Here is a 13,585-nt window from a genome sequence, read left to right as displayed (position 1 = left end):
ATCCCTGCCCTGAAAGACTTTTTAATCTGGCTAAGATCAGACAAATAGGTTTGAAAATGCAATGAACTATACAAAGTAGAATATGATTAAGGGTCAAATGATTCGTACAGTTTAGATCTGTTGTTAGGAGGCAAGAGGAAGAAGAGATTCAATCAAGCTGGGAAGATCAGAAAAGGCTTCTGAGGAAAGAGCGGAGCTAGATCTTGAAAAATGGCTCCAATTTTAACAGGAAGAGAATAGGGAGAAGGATATGAAACCAATCAGCAGATATGAAACAGGGACCGAAATGTTGATGATAGCAAACGCAGGAAATGAGCAGGTCACTGCCATCTGATCTGGGCAGTGCCATTTTTTCTCAGCATGAAAACACCCACAACCAAACTGGGGAAGTTATCCTTCTCAAGCTGCATTAAAGACTTCTAGCACAATGATGGTTTTATTTTTTTTCAAAGCTAATAAAAAGCTTTCATTTTGTGAGATACCGCTCCATCCTACCATTAACCAAACCCCAATTCAAGTTATTTCAGGATGTTGATTTCTCATATTTTCTGATATGACTCATACAGTGGCAGCTTGAAGGAATAGGCTTACAAACCTCTAATTGAGGCAACAAAGAAATAGTGAATTAAACCTTTTATATCTGTCTTGTTGCCAAAATTTCATGGAGGAATGAAATAAATGTTTACATATGTTATGAGCCAGATCAGCTCTTTAAATTTGCACAGAGTTGAAGCTAACTAAAATTTTTAAAAATTTTAACTAATTTATTCGTCAAAACTTCCAGTTTGATAAATGAGCAGAGGATTTCAGAAAATTGTCTTATGAATGAAAATCTATCTCTTTAGAAGGAGACATGATTCTACTCCTGGTAATTATATTACCAGGAGTAATTATTACCAAGAGTAATAATTATATTTACTTAAGAAATGATGATTAAATGATGATTAAGTGATTAAATTAAATGAGGTATTGATTATATGAGGTAAATTAAATGAGGTGTCTTTGTTTATTCCCGTTTTTGTTTTTCCAATTTAGTAAAAATGAGACACACAAAAAATTTGACTATGCTTGAGAGTAAAGGATTCAGAAATTATGCAAGGAATGATCATGTTTGATATTTACAAGATGCTCATGTTATCTGTCATCCTGTAAATATCATTCTTGGCACTGGTGATTAAATTAAATGACTACAGGTAGTAACATCCAGTTCTACCTTTAGACCTTTGAACGTACAGTTTTGGGTTTTGAGAGAGGGTGTACTTTCTGACTGGTAATTTCAATGCATGATTAGATTTAGCACTCCTAATTTACATAGAATGTCACAATCATATCTATTCTATTTGCAATCAAATGTCCACTAATTGCCAGGCATCAAATATTTATGTGTTTAAATACAGTGAACAAATATTTGTGCCTGGAAAATATTGAGTTGGATTATAATTAGGTTGAAAAAAAATAGTGACAAAACAAAGGGCCATGTGAAGTAGAAGCTGTTCTAAACACAGCCATTGAGAAGATTGCGTTTTTGCTTTTAGTCTATATTCATTTTAACGTCCCCCACAGTACTGCTCTGAGTCTTCAGTAATTGATTGTTGTGTGATTTTGCACATGGAAACACTAAACTGGCTGACCAGTCAATCGAGGCATTGCTGTGTAGCCAGGTTTCCAACTGAAGCCAAATTTATTTCTTTGTCTCTGGTTTGTAGGTGGGTTAACATGCATAGTGGTTTTATCATTTTAACTAAAGAGAGAAAGTATTTGTTTTTTGATTCCTTGTTTGTGGTATGACTGGTTGGAGAAGATTAGAGGAGTGGCAAAGATGACAGAGAGGAGAACAAGGAACTTCCCAATCTCCTTATGTGGACAGGGAAGTGATGGTGAGCGGTGGAAGAAGCTGATTTCAGGAAAGACTATGTAAGACTCTGCTTATGACCACTGATGCGTTAGGACATAAATAACAACACCCTTCACAGAGCTGGGCACCTAAAAGACAGCTCTTTAGGAACACCAGTGGACCATACCCACATCAGAAACACTGGCATTTTCAAGGAGGGCAGTACCAGCAGAAGCATGTGAGATCCAAATGAGAAAGTTCCTGGACACAACTAAGAAGCTACCCTGAAAAATTCCAGTATTAACTGAAGGGGGTTTTAAGAAGAAGTTGATTTCCTGTATAAGCAGGGATAGGTGGGGAGCTGCTGGTAGAGAAATCAGTCCATGAGTATGTTCATATTTTTTCTTTCAGTGGCTGGCCTTGGGATATTATATAAATATGAGATATGTCCTTAAATTTGATGTTAAAATATCAACATCCCCTCCAAAGGGAGGCAGGCAAAAAGATTCATCCCAGATAACTTTGTCTGAAGACTAGTCTAAGCACGAATCCTCGCAGCACGAATGTCAACGAATGTAAGTGATAAATATCCGACACTTAGTTAATTTTCCTCTACACAATTTTTTGAGAGACATTACGCTTCTTCTACATGCTAAAGAATTGGTTATTCCATCATCACTCTGAGAAACAAAAAGTTCCCATAAGTATGGGAAACATCTCTTTCAAAGCTAGGACATAGGCAGTATTTACAACTTGTCCCAACTGGTTATATCCAGTATTGATGCAGTTAAAGAGAGTATAGGACTTTAAGCAATTGACTTTTCATTCATGTTTTTCATGTTGCTACTCTAGAATTTTAATTCACCTACTATGATGTGCTAACATTTTACTTAATGAGAGGCTGGATGCTGTTCAACCAGATTGAGAGCAGGAAAAGGATGTCTGCTCTCAGCATTTCTAGTGTACATCGTACTGCAGCTCCTAGCCATTGCAATATGGCAACAAAAGGAAATAAAAAGTATACAGATTGAAAATAAAGAAGTAAAACGATCTTTATTCAGAGACAATATGATCATGAACATAAGAAACTGGAAGGAATTTACTGAAAAATCCTCTATGACTAATAAGTGAGTTTAGCAAAGTGTCGGAATACAAGACCAATATCCACAATTCAATAATTGTACTCCTATATACTAGCAATAAACATTTCTAAATGAAAATGTAAATATACTACTTAAAACAGCATCAAAAAACACGTCACATACTTAAGGACAGATGTGTGCAAATATACTTAAGGTTTGTACATTGAAAACTACAGACGATTACAAACAAAAATTAAAGAAGATCTAAATAAATAGAGATATAACATATTAATGGAAAAGAGAATTCAAGACTGTTAATATATCCATTCTCCTTAAATGTATCTATACTTACAACATGATCCCAATCAAACACTGCAGGAGGGTTTTTAGTAGAAAATTACAAGCTAATTCTAAAACTCATCATTTGTGGAGGGTGCTATGATGTACCCCCGAGACCCCTTGTAGGAAAAAAACAATTCGATTCTTTAGCCAAGGATGGTGCCACCCGCAAACAGCCCTCAGATGTCCTCCCATTTGGGAATTGCCTCAGCAGAAGACTGCTTCACCCAATATCATGTCCCTTTCCCAGAACAGTTTGCATTCAATAACCCAAAGACATGGAAGTTTAAAGTTCTGTTTCTCTCATTCCAAATCGAGACAGCTCAAAGATCATTCCATCTTGAAATTCTTTGCAGCATCAGTCAAGGCACTCCATCGAAACTACATTGCAGATTTCTGCTCTCTGACAAATTGCATGCCTTTCTCTTCCTTTACACAAGTGATAGTCCAAAAAGCAATCCCTAATAGACCTTCCACAAGCTAATTTCTATCTTAGACTCTGCTTTCTGGGGAGTCCTTCCTGTGACAGAGTTAGGGTATGGAAGTCACAGAAACCAAGGGTCAAATTTAAATTCTCTAATTTAAAATTTAATTTAAAAAGGACTTAATTTAAAGTTCTTAAAGTCAATCATGTTTGTAACATATCATACTAGTGACAATATCAGGCAATATTGATGTTTTTATAGTGCTTTATGGTGAAAAAATAACTTTCATGTGCAGTATTATATTTATAAGAAGCAATACCCAAAAGCAGTAATAATTATTGCTATGGCCACTGAGGAAAGAATAGAAGAACTAAGTTTATTCTGTAGCATAAAATATTGAGATGAAGCCTTGGAAATCATGCCAGTCACACGGAATATTAGGCTTTGAAATGAATATTATCTAATATCTTTCTCTGAAGGATTTTTAAAATTGGAAAAGAGTCACATGTGACAATGAGGATCTGAGGTGGGTGTGTGTGGAGGCAAACACCCACTTAACAATCTATTAAGGTTCTTAGAATAAAAGCACACACCCACTGATACTTCACAGATTATTTAAATGTTGATATGTCAGAGGATCAGCCCAGAAAAAGTTTTGTGCATTTTCCTTACTAGAACATTGAATACAATACAAATCCCCTATTAAATTCCAGAGATGCTTTCTGTAAAGTCCACACCAAAAAAGGAGATAATAACGCAGATTTTTTCTTTTCTTTTTTTTTCTTTTTTTTTTTTGGTGCCTTCTGAAAGTGATACATGATTTTTCTTTTTAATTAAAGTTTATTGGGTGACAATTGTTAGTAAAGTTACATAGGTTACAAGTGTACAGTTCTGTATCACATCATCTATATGTTGCACTGTCTGTTCACCACACAGAGTCAGTTTTCCTTCCATCACCATATATTTGATCCCCTTTACCCTCATCCACCACCACTCTCCCACTTTACCCTCTAGTAACCATGGAAACAACCAAAGTGTCCTTCAATAGATGATTGGATAAAGCACAGCTTTCTTTAAGCAGCCTTTCAAATTCTCACGTGTAGTCTTCGTATTTGAACCTAGTCAGCAAAGTTCTTTTGGGATCATTGGTGAATGTGTCTCATCAATTTCTACATCATTTAGGAGAATATTCAGAAGATAATAAAATGCAAACCAATTAGATCTCAAACTTTAAGAACACTGCTTGGACGTGTCTATCTTCTCTGCAAAAATGTTTTTGTTGTTTTGAATCTTCATTTGGTTGAATGACAGAAAGAAAGCATTCTAGTTGGCAAACAAATGAGAAAATTGCCCAATACCTATTCTTCATTTTAGTATTCTGTGACAGAAAAAATAAATAGGTATAGCCCTATATTTATCTTATATTTTCTAGAATGTGGGCACAAAGGATCAAAATACGGAATGTATAAACAGAACTAAAAATGATAGCCCTACACGTTAGCTGCTGAGTAATGTTCGTTCTGGCGACCACGATTATGCTTTGTAAGTTGTAGTTCAAAAACAAACGCAAAGTCAAAACTAAACCAATACATGCAGGATGTTGAACAGACTACTGAATTTTGCTAGTTTTACATAATGAAAAGTATTTTAAGAAGTGAGGATGGTCCTTGTTTAGGATGATGGGCTGAGTGTACACTGCTGCCTCCCCTTCTGACACCAATCCTTTTACAAGCCAAAAAATACAGAAAATGAAACAAATGAATTAATCTCAACTGTAGAAAACAAAGAAGGGAGACACTACGAGGACTCCAAAAAAGACAGAAAGCAGAGGATTAGATTGAAGAAGGAAACCATAGCCCACGATGCATGTAAGGGAGGACAGCTGCAAAAAATGGCGGAAGCACTGGTGTCCCCAAGTCTGAAGGTGGCAAAAGAGTGTCCAGCACACAATCTTTCTGCTCCATCCTGCACTCTCCTACCTGCGCCAGGGCCAAGCAAGAGAAACAAGAAAATCCTCCTTCAGGTGAGCAAGAAGTGAAAGACTGGGTGGAGAGACAGCTGCATCTCTGGCAACTGTCAACACCCAGGAGAAGAGCAGGCTCTGGACACAGAGTTCTATCTACCTCTATCCTGAGCCACCCATTAAGCGGGCTGCAAAAGCAGATGCAGCCTTTTCTGAGTTTAATAGAGAATTTCAGTTACAAAGATGTGCAACTTTCATCAAATATTTAAAGAAAGCCAACACCATGAAAAAGCAACATGAAATTCAACAAAAAGAAAAAATTTACATGCAAAAAAAGACAATTTAGAATGTGAGTAGGACAAGACTTTTGATCATTATAGATACTATTTCCCAAAAGAGACAAAAGAATATTTCATCCTTAAATAAAACCAACAAGAGGTTGAGGAGACTGAAATTTTGACTACAGAAATAAAAACTAATCCAATAAATAAATACAGAATTTCAAACTTACAGAAGTTACAGAGAGAGAAAGATTGACTTTATTTACCACTTGCAAATGCTGTCTGAAAAAACTGCTAGAGGATGCAGTGGGTGGGGCATGGGAAGAGAACAGAAAGACAAAAAGGAAACTCAGTAAAAAAAAAAGTGGGATTCAAAGACTTGAACAACAAAAGACCATTTAGAGTTATCTAAACCTGTTGGTAGGATAGAACAATAAAATCACAACAGCAATTTAACTAAATTTCCAAACTATATAAAAATGAGAAATGTACAGAAGTACTTGTCTAATTAATGGGGAAGATTGCAGTTCTGAATAAATAAACTTTAGCAGAAAAATACATGCTTGTATTATAGAAATTTAGGCATAATTACTCAAAATAGAGTTGTCTTCCAAACAATTAGAGTAAGGAAAAAAGAGGGATAACAAATTATCCATCTAACAAAAAGACTAGAAAGAAGGTAAAGAGAAATATGTAGCAAGTGAGGCAAATAGAAAACAAAATAAAATAGCAAGAAACAGTTAAATAAAATCCTTAGTTATAATACATTTACCAGTGTTAAACTCATCTATTAAAAGACAGCAACTTACAGATTAGGTTTAAAAAAAAAAAAACTCTCTATAAACTGTCTATAATCTTCAGCCTTAAAATGAAAGCACCCAGGTAAACCTAAAATAACAGTATGAAAAATACCTATTAGGCAAGTTATAACAAAATAATAAGACAAAGAAAAATTTAATGCAAAAATTTTAAATTATTCGTTAATAAAAGGAAGATTGCAATTGACACAATAGTTATAAATTTATAAGTAGCTAATAAAGTAGCTTTGAAATTTATATAAAGAAAAACTGTACAAAGAGATTTGAATAATAAAAAAATCTTAAAGCAAGATGTTAACAAAGCTCTATTAAAACTGACAAAACAAGAATAATTAGAACATAGAAAATATTACAGAAAACATTCAAAATTTATACTTTTTTTCAAACACACATTGACAAAAATTATTAAGCCACAAAGGAAATTTCAACAAAATGTCAAAATAGGAAATCATAGCAAACACCAAGGACAGTACAAAAAAACAGAAATTGATAACTACAACCAAAAGTGTTAGCACAGCCCTCCTATCAAAAATAAAATTAAATAATTAGAAATTGTAATCACATTCAAAATTACTCTTAGGTGAAGTGAGAAACAAAATGAAAATTACAAGCTATATAGAACTGTTGTGAGTGTGAGAATGAGTAAATGAGAACTATTGTGAATATTAGTCTAAAGCAGTATTTAAAAAAAAGAAAGACTAAAATTTGTTGAACTAAGCTTTCATAGGTAAGAAAACTCTAAGAAAGTTACGGCAGAATTATTTGAGTTTGAAAAAGAAATTAATAAATTTAGAAAATAAAAAAAGTTTATCAGTAAAACCAAAAGATGATTTTGGGAAAGACCAACAATTTTTAAAACTCCGGGAAATATATCAATTTCAAAAAAGAGATAAAATTTAAATTAAGAATGTTGTGAATGAGAAGTGGGAATACAAATAATGAATTTAAAAATTTATAAAAAGATACTAATTACTTATCTAAATGAGAATGGACACTATTTTGAGAAAACTGAAATTCTCAAAATTGGCTCAAGAAAACAATAGAAGATATAGATTAATAAGAAATTGAAATGCCAGTCAAAGAGCTAGCTTAAAAATTCTACAAGTGTCACAATAGATTTATAGATGAATTCCATAAATCTTCAAGGAACAAATAATTCCAGGTTATACAAATTATTTCAAAACATATAATGAGTGAAAGAAGCCTATCTGAAAAGGCAACATGCTGTATTATGCCAACTATATGACATTCTGGAAAAGACAAATCTATGGAGACCATGCAAAGATCAGTGGTCATCAGGGATCGGGCTCAGGAGATAGCAGGATGAATAGGCAGAGCAAGGGGGATTTTTAGGGCAGTGAAAAAAGTCTGTATATATCATAACGATGGATACATGTCATTATACATTTGTCTAAACTCATAGAATGGACAATACCAAGAGTGTACCCTAATGTAAACTATGGGTTTTAAGTGATTACCATGTGTTTATGCAGGTTCATTGATTGTAACAAATATACCACTCTGGCAGGGAATGTTGATAATAGAGGAGGCTATATGCCTGTGGGAACAGAGGTATATGGGAAGTCTCTGTATCTTCCCCTCAATTTTTCTGTGAACCTTAAACTGCTCTGACAAACAAAGTCTTCATACAAATTAATTAACTTAAAAAAACGTAATAAGTTTTCTATCTCACTCCTCAAAACTAAAATAACACTAATATCAAACCTAGAAAAAGACAATACCAGGAAAGGCAATCAGGGGTCATTTTCACAGATAAACATATAAACAAAATTTCTAACATTGGGTATTAAAATAATAAATCACTCTATGCTCTGAAAAACTGAATGACTATAGGTAGGATATACAATAGAAACCATAACAGTTATTTTACAGAGATAATTTTTAATATATTGTTAACCAGCCAGATACTGAAAAACCAAGAAGGCAAAAGGGAATAGTAAAATATCATGGGCTGTGTAGATGTCTGACCACTGCGCTGTACACCTGAAGCTGATGTTGAATAATATTAAAGTGTCAACTGTAATTAAATATATATATATATTTATATTTATATATATTCACGGATGTAAAGTACAGCATAGGAAATATAGGCAATGATATAGTAACAGCTATATACAATGTAAGAGAGATAGTAGACTGGGAGGGGGGTTATCACTCTGTGAGGGGTATAAATGTCTAATCATTTTGTTGTTTTCTGCACCTGAAACTAATGTCAAATATAAATAAATAAATAAATAGATAAATAAATAAATAAATGAAATCGTGGAATTGGCAACTTTAGGAAGAAGCTACCACCCCTAGGGCTGAGAACAAAGGGAAGAGGTTAGAATTCTTACAATTTAGAAGCTTGAGTGACTTCTCAGAGCTGTGGCCCAGATTTCTCCAGAATGGGGCACTTGCTGGATGGTGGTGGTGTCTCCAAAAGCAGTATGGGAGTCTAGCTCTAGGAATGTTGTAAAAAACTACAAGCTTGAACCAACTGTTGCTATGGGAACGAACTATCCCTGTGAGGATATTATTGAAAAGAGCAGGAAGCAAACAGGAAGAAATGTGTCCCTCTTTCCTCCTTCAAACTTTCAGTCTGCTTAGACTTAGAGCATCCTCTAACTGGCAGAGTCCAACTGGGAGCTGGCTGGCAAAAGAGAAATGTGATTTACAGAGCCTACACCCTACATACGTCACAGACAAAGGATATGAGGGTGGGGCTGAAATTAAGTCAATGGCATAATTCCAGCATAGGCACATACGTAATATAGTGAAGGTCACACTGTACTTCCCATAGATTGGATTTCCTCTATACACCCCAACTAAAGAGTTGTTAGTTGTTTTATTGCTCTTATCATTAGACACTAAAACATTAAAAAACAAGAACAATAGCCCAATTGAGATAATTGTAATAGCTGTATAATACATAAATACAATTTTTATAAAACTCAGAATTTGAACCATATTTCTCTTCACTTATACTGCATATCTTTATTTGAATACATTTATTTTAATTTCACCCTTCATTGGTTCAGTTATTCAAATGATTCATGCATGGTTTTCTTAAAGTTAACTCATTTTTAATAAGGTCTTTTTGTGCGTTTAAATACACCAAGTGGTTTGTACAAACTGTATTTACATTAACATATGCTTGAGGGTTTTTTTGTGAGTTGTTTGTTTTCTTTTAACCAGTTAAGATATTTTTCCTTTTTTGCTTTTAAACTAGTTCCTCAGAATGTGAAGCAGTAAGGTACCTGGGTAGAGAAGGAAACAAAGAGTGACCAGAGCCATTGATTCACAAGGGAATGTCCACTTTTCCAATGACTTCTGGTCTTTCCTTCTGCACATTCAAGGACCTATTTCCAGCACTTACTTGGCCAGACAAGGTAACTCTCTATCATTCATTCAGTCATTCTCCGTTTTGCAATAAACTCTATCTCTTCCCATGTGCGTCCTCCCCATTAATGTTCCTCACTTTGCCTCCCTCACTCTGTGCCCACTGAGACTGTGACCATACACTGCAATTATCACTGTGGCATTTAAAAAATGCTGAAGCAAATTCACAGCCAAGTTTATCTAAAGAATCGTCTACATAAACTGTTTTGTTTCCATTTTTCTTTTCATATTTATTCTGTTTGTCTTAAAATTTGTATTTTTATGAAATAGTTGTATTTAAAAAGAATGTATATTTCACCAAGGAAGATATACAAATGGCCATAAATCCATGAAAACAACCTTAGCCACCAGGAAAATACAAATAAAACCTACAGTGAGAGACTACTTCACATCTACTATCATGCCCATAATTAAAAGGACATAATAATAAATGTCCATGAGAATGTGGAGAAATTGGAATCCTGCTGGTGGGAATATAAAATGGTGCAACCGCTTTGGAAAACAGCATGGCAGTTCCTCGATTAAACATAGTTAACTATATGATCCATAAATTCTACTCCTAGATATAGACCCAACAGAAACAAAGAAAAGACATGTCCACACAAAAATGTGTATATCAATATACACAGCAGCTAAATAATATCCAAAATGTGGAAACAATGTCTACCAAGTAATAAATGGAAGAATAAATGGGATATATCCATACAATGGAATATTATTCGCAATAAAAAAGAATGAAGTACTAATATATACTACAACATGGGTGAACCTTGAAAATATTATGCCAAATGAAAAGAACCAGACACAAAAGACCACTATTTGTGTGAAATGTCCTGAATAAGCAAACCTATAGAGAGAGAAAGTAGAATAGTGGTTGCATAGGGGCGAGGGCATTGAAAATAGGGGGAAATGAGAATGGCCATTAATAAAATTCAGGTTTCTTTTGGGGATGCTAAAATTTTCTAAAACACTTTGTAATGATGGTTATATAATTGTGCATATACTAAAAACCATTGAATTGTACATTTTAAATGGGTGAATTGCATGGTATGTGAATTTTATCTCAATAAAGCAATTTTTTAAAAAAAGAAATAAAAAGGACTTTATACATGGTCCAAAGATCATCTAGTTTAAGAACTCTAATATTTCTGTCATGTCCTCTGTATGTCCCTTGTTTGTCTTTTTCTATTGAAATGTGGGAGTTATTTATATATTCTGCATATTAATCCTTTGTTAGTTACAAGTGTTGCAAATATCTTCTTCCAATTTGGTACTCATCTTTTATACATTATTTAAGATCTCTTTGGATGAACAGTTCTTAATTTTATATTGAGTCTATCAATCTTGTCATTTTGAGATTATGCTACATGTACTTACTTGAGAAATTTTCCCTTGTCCTATAATATTCTTAGATATTTATTGTCTAAAATTTTAAAGTTTTGTTTTTCACATTTAAGTCCTAATTATATTTAATTATACCTAATTCAAATATAAAATTGAATTTTATGTTTGGCTTGAGGTAGAGATCCACTTACATATTTTTCCATATAAATAACGGATTGTCCTGGTTGACTTAATAAAATAGTTATTTTTTAACTAATCTGTAATGCAACCTCCTCCAAATGTTACATTTTCCTAAATGAATGGGTCAACTTCTGAACTCTCTGTTCTGTTCCATGGATATACATATCCATCCATTCTTAATTACTATAGGGTTACGGTGTTTCCCCGAAAATAAGACCAGGTCTTATATTAATTTTTGTTCCAAAAGATGCATTATGGCTTATGTTCAGGGGATGTCGTCCTAAAAAATCTGCTAGGGCTTATTTTCCAGTTAGGTCTTATTTTCAGGGAAACAGGGTATAACAAGCCTTTTATTTTGTTTCTTTCAGAATACCTTAACTATTCTTGGCCCTTTGTTCTTCTACATACATTTTAGAATCAGCTTGCCTACTTGAATAAAAATTAGTGTGTAGGATTGTTATGGAATTGCATATATATATATATATATATATATATATATATGTATATATATATATATATATATATATATACACACACACACACACATATATGTGAATTGAGACCTTTATGTTTATGTTATTGGGTCTGCCTACTCATAAACGTGATCTATCTCTTCACTTAGGTCATTAACATCACCTGATTAAGTTTTCTAGATTTTCTTCACTGAGCTTTTGTATATCTTGATTTGATTTATTACAAGGCCCCTAATCATTTTTATTCCTCTTGTAAATGGTATCTTTTTTCATATGTTTTCTAATTATTTTTCCTTGTATACAGATATGTGGTTTATATGTTGTTTTTACATCCAATATTGCAATATTGTTTCTAAACTTTATTAATTCTAATACTTGTAATTTGCATACTGTTGTGAATTTTCTGTGTTGTTAATTATATTGTCTATAAATAATTACAAATATATTTCACTTTCATATTCCAAAACGTTTTTTGTTTTCCTGAGCAGTCTCAGACTGCCAAAATAATACTGAAAAAAATAAAAAAGACAGAGACTGGGAGAGTGAGAAAGAGAAAGAAGGGGAAAAAAAGCTTGTAGTGGGCATCTCTGTCTTGGTTTGATTTTAAAAGGAGTGTTTCTACTATTTAATGTTCAAGCATAATATTTGCTATAGGTTTTTACTAAAACCTGTTTTTCAGGTAAAGTAACTTTCCTTTTACCCTGAACTTTCTAAGAATTGTTATTAGACTGGTGCAAAAGTAATTGCAGTTTAAAGGGTTAAAAATAATTGCAAAAACTACAATTACTTTCTCACCAACTAATATCATTAATAGTTGGAGAAGTCTTCTCTATCTACCATAATTGTATGATTTTTTTCTTCTTTAATTTATTTTTTAATTTTTAAGTGATATGTTATATTTAATGTTCAATGTTAAATTGACCTTGCAGTTTTCCTATGATTTTATATTTTTATGGGAATTTAAAGAATAAGCATGTGCCCATGTGCACTAGTATTTTTTTGACTTTGAGTAGCAGTCTCTTGCAACCCAGTAGAAAACTGAATCAAAAGCCTCAATAAACTATAGTATTAGGCTAATTTTTTTGAATAGCAACATTTAATAACACTTAATAATTTGCGCAAGGGGAACTCATAAGAAGCATTGGTTATATTATAAAAATAACACAAACAAGTATTGTTTGACCAGAAAAACTTGACGAAGAACTTGTATTTCTGCATCTGTTCAAGACCATTCAAGAATACTTGCACTTCCCTCTTATAGGACATAAGAATCACTGCTTGGTCAGTGTACATTACCCCAAATATCATCTACAGGTACTTATACATTTACTCTCTTCTTACAGAAACAAAATCTCTGCTTCTCAAATTTTAAATTACTTTATTCTATATTTCCCAATATTTTCTCTTTGGAAATCAATTTTATCTTCTTCCTTCAAATTACTAC

Source organism: Rhinolophus hipposideros (genome assembly GCF_964194185.1).
Source record: "Rhinolophus hipposideros genome assembly, chromosome: 4".
NCBI lineage: Eukaryota > Metazoa > Chordata > Mammalia > Chiroptera > Rhinolophidae > Rhinolophus > Rhinolophus hipposideros.
This window is presented reverse-complemented; position numbering follows the sequence as displayed.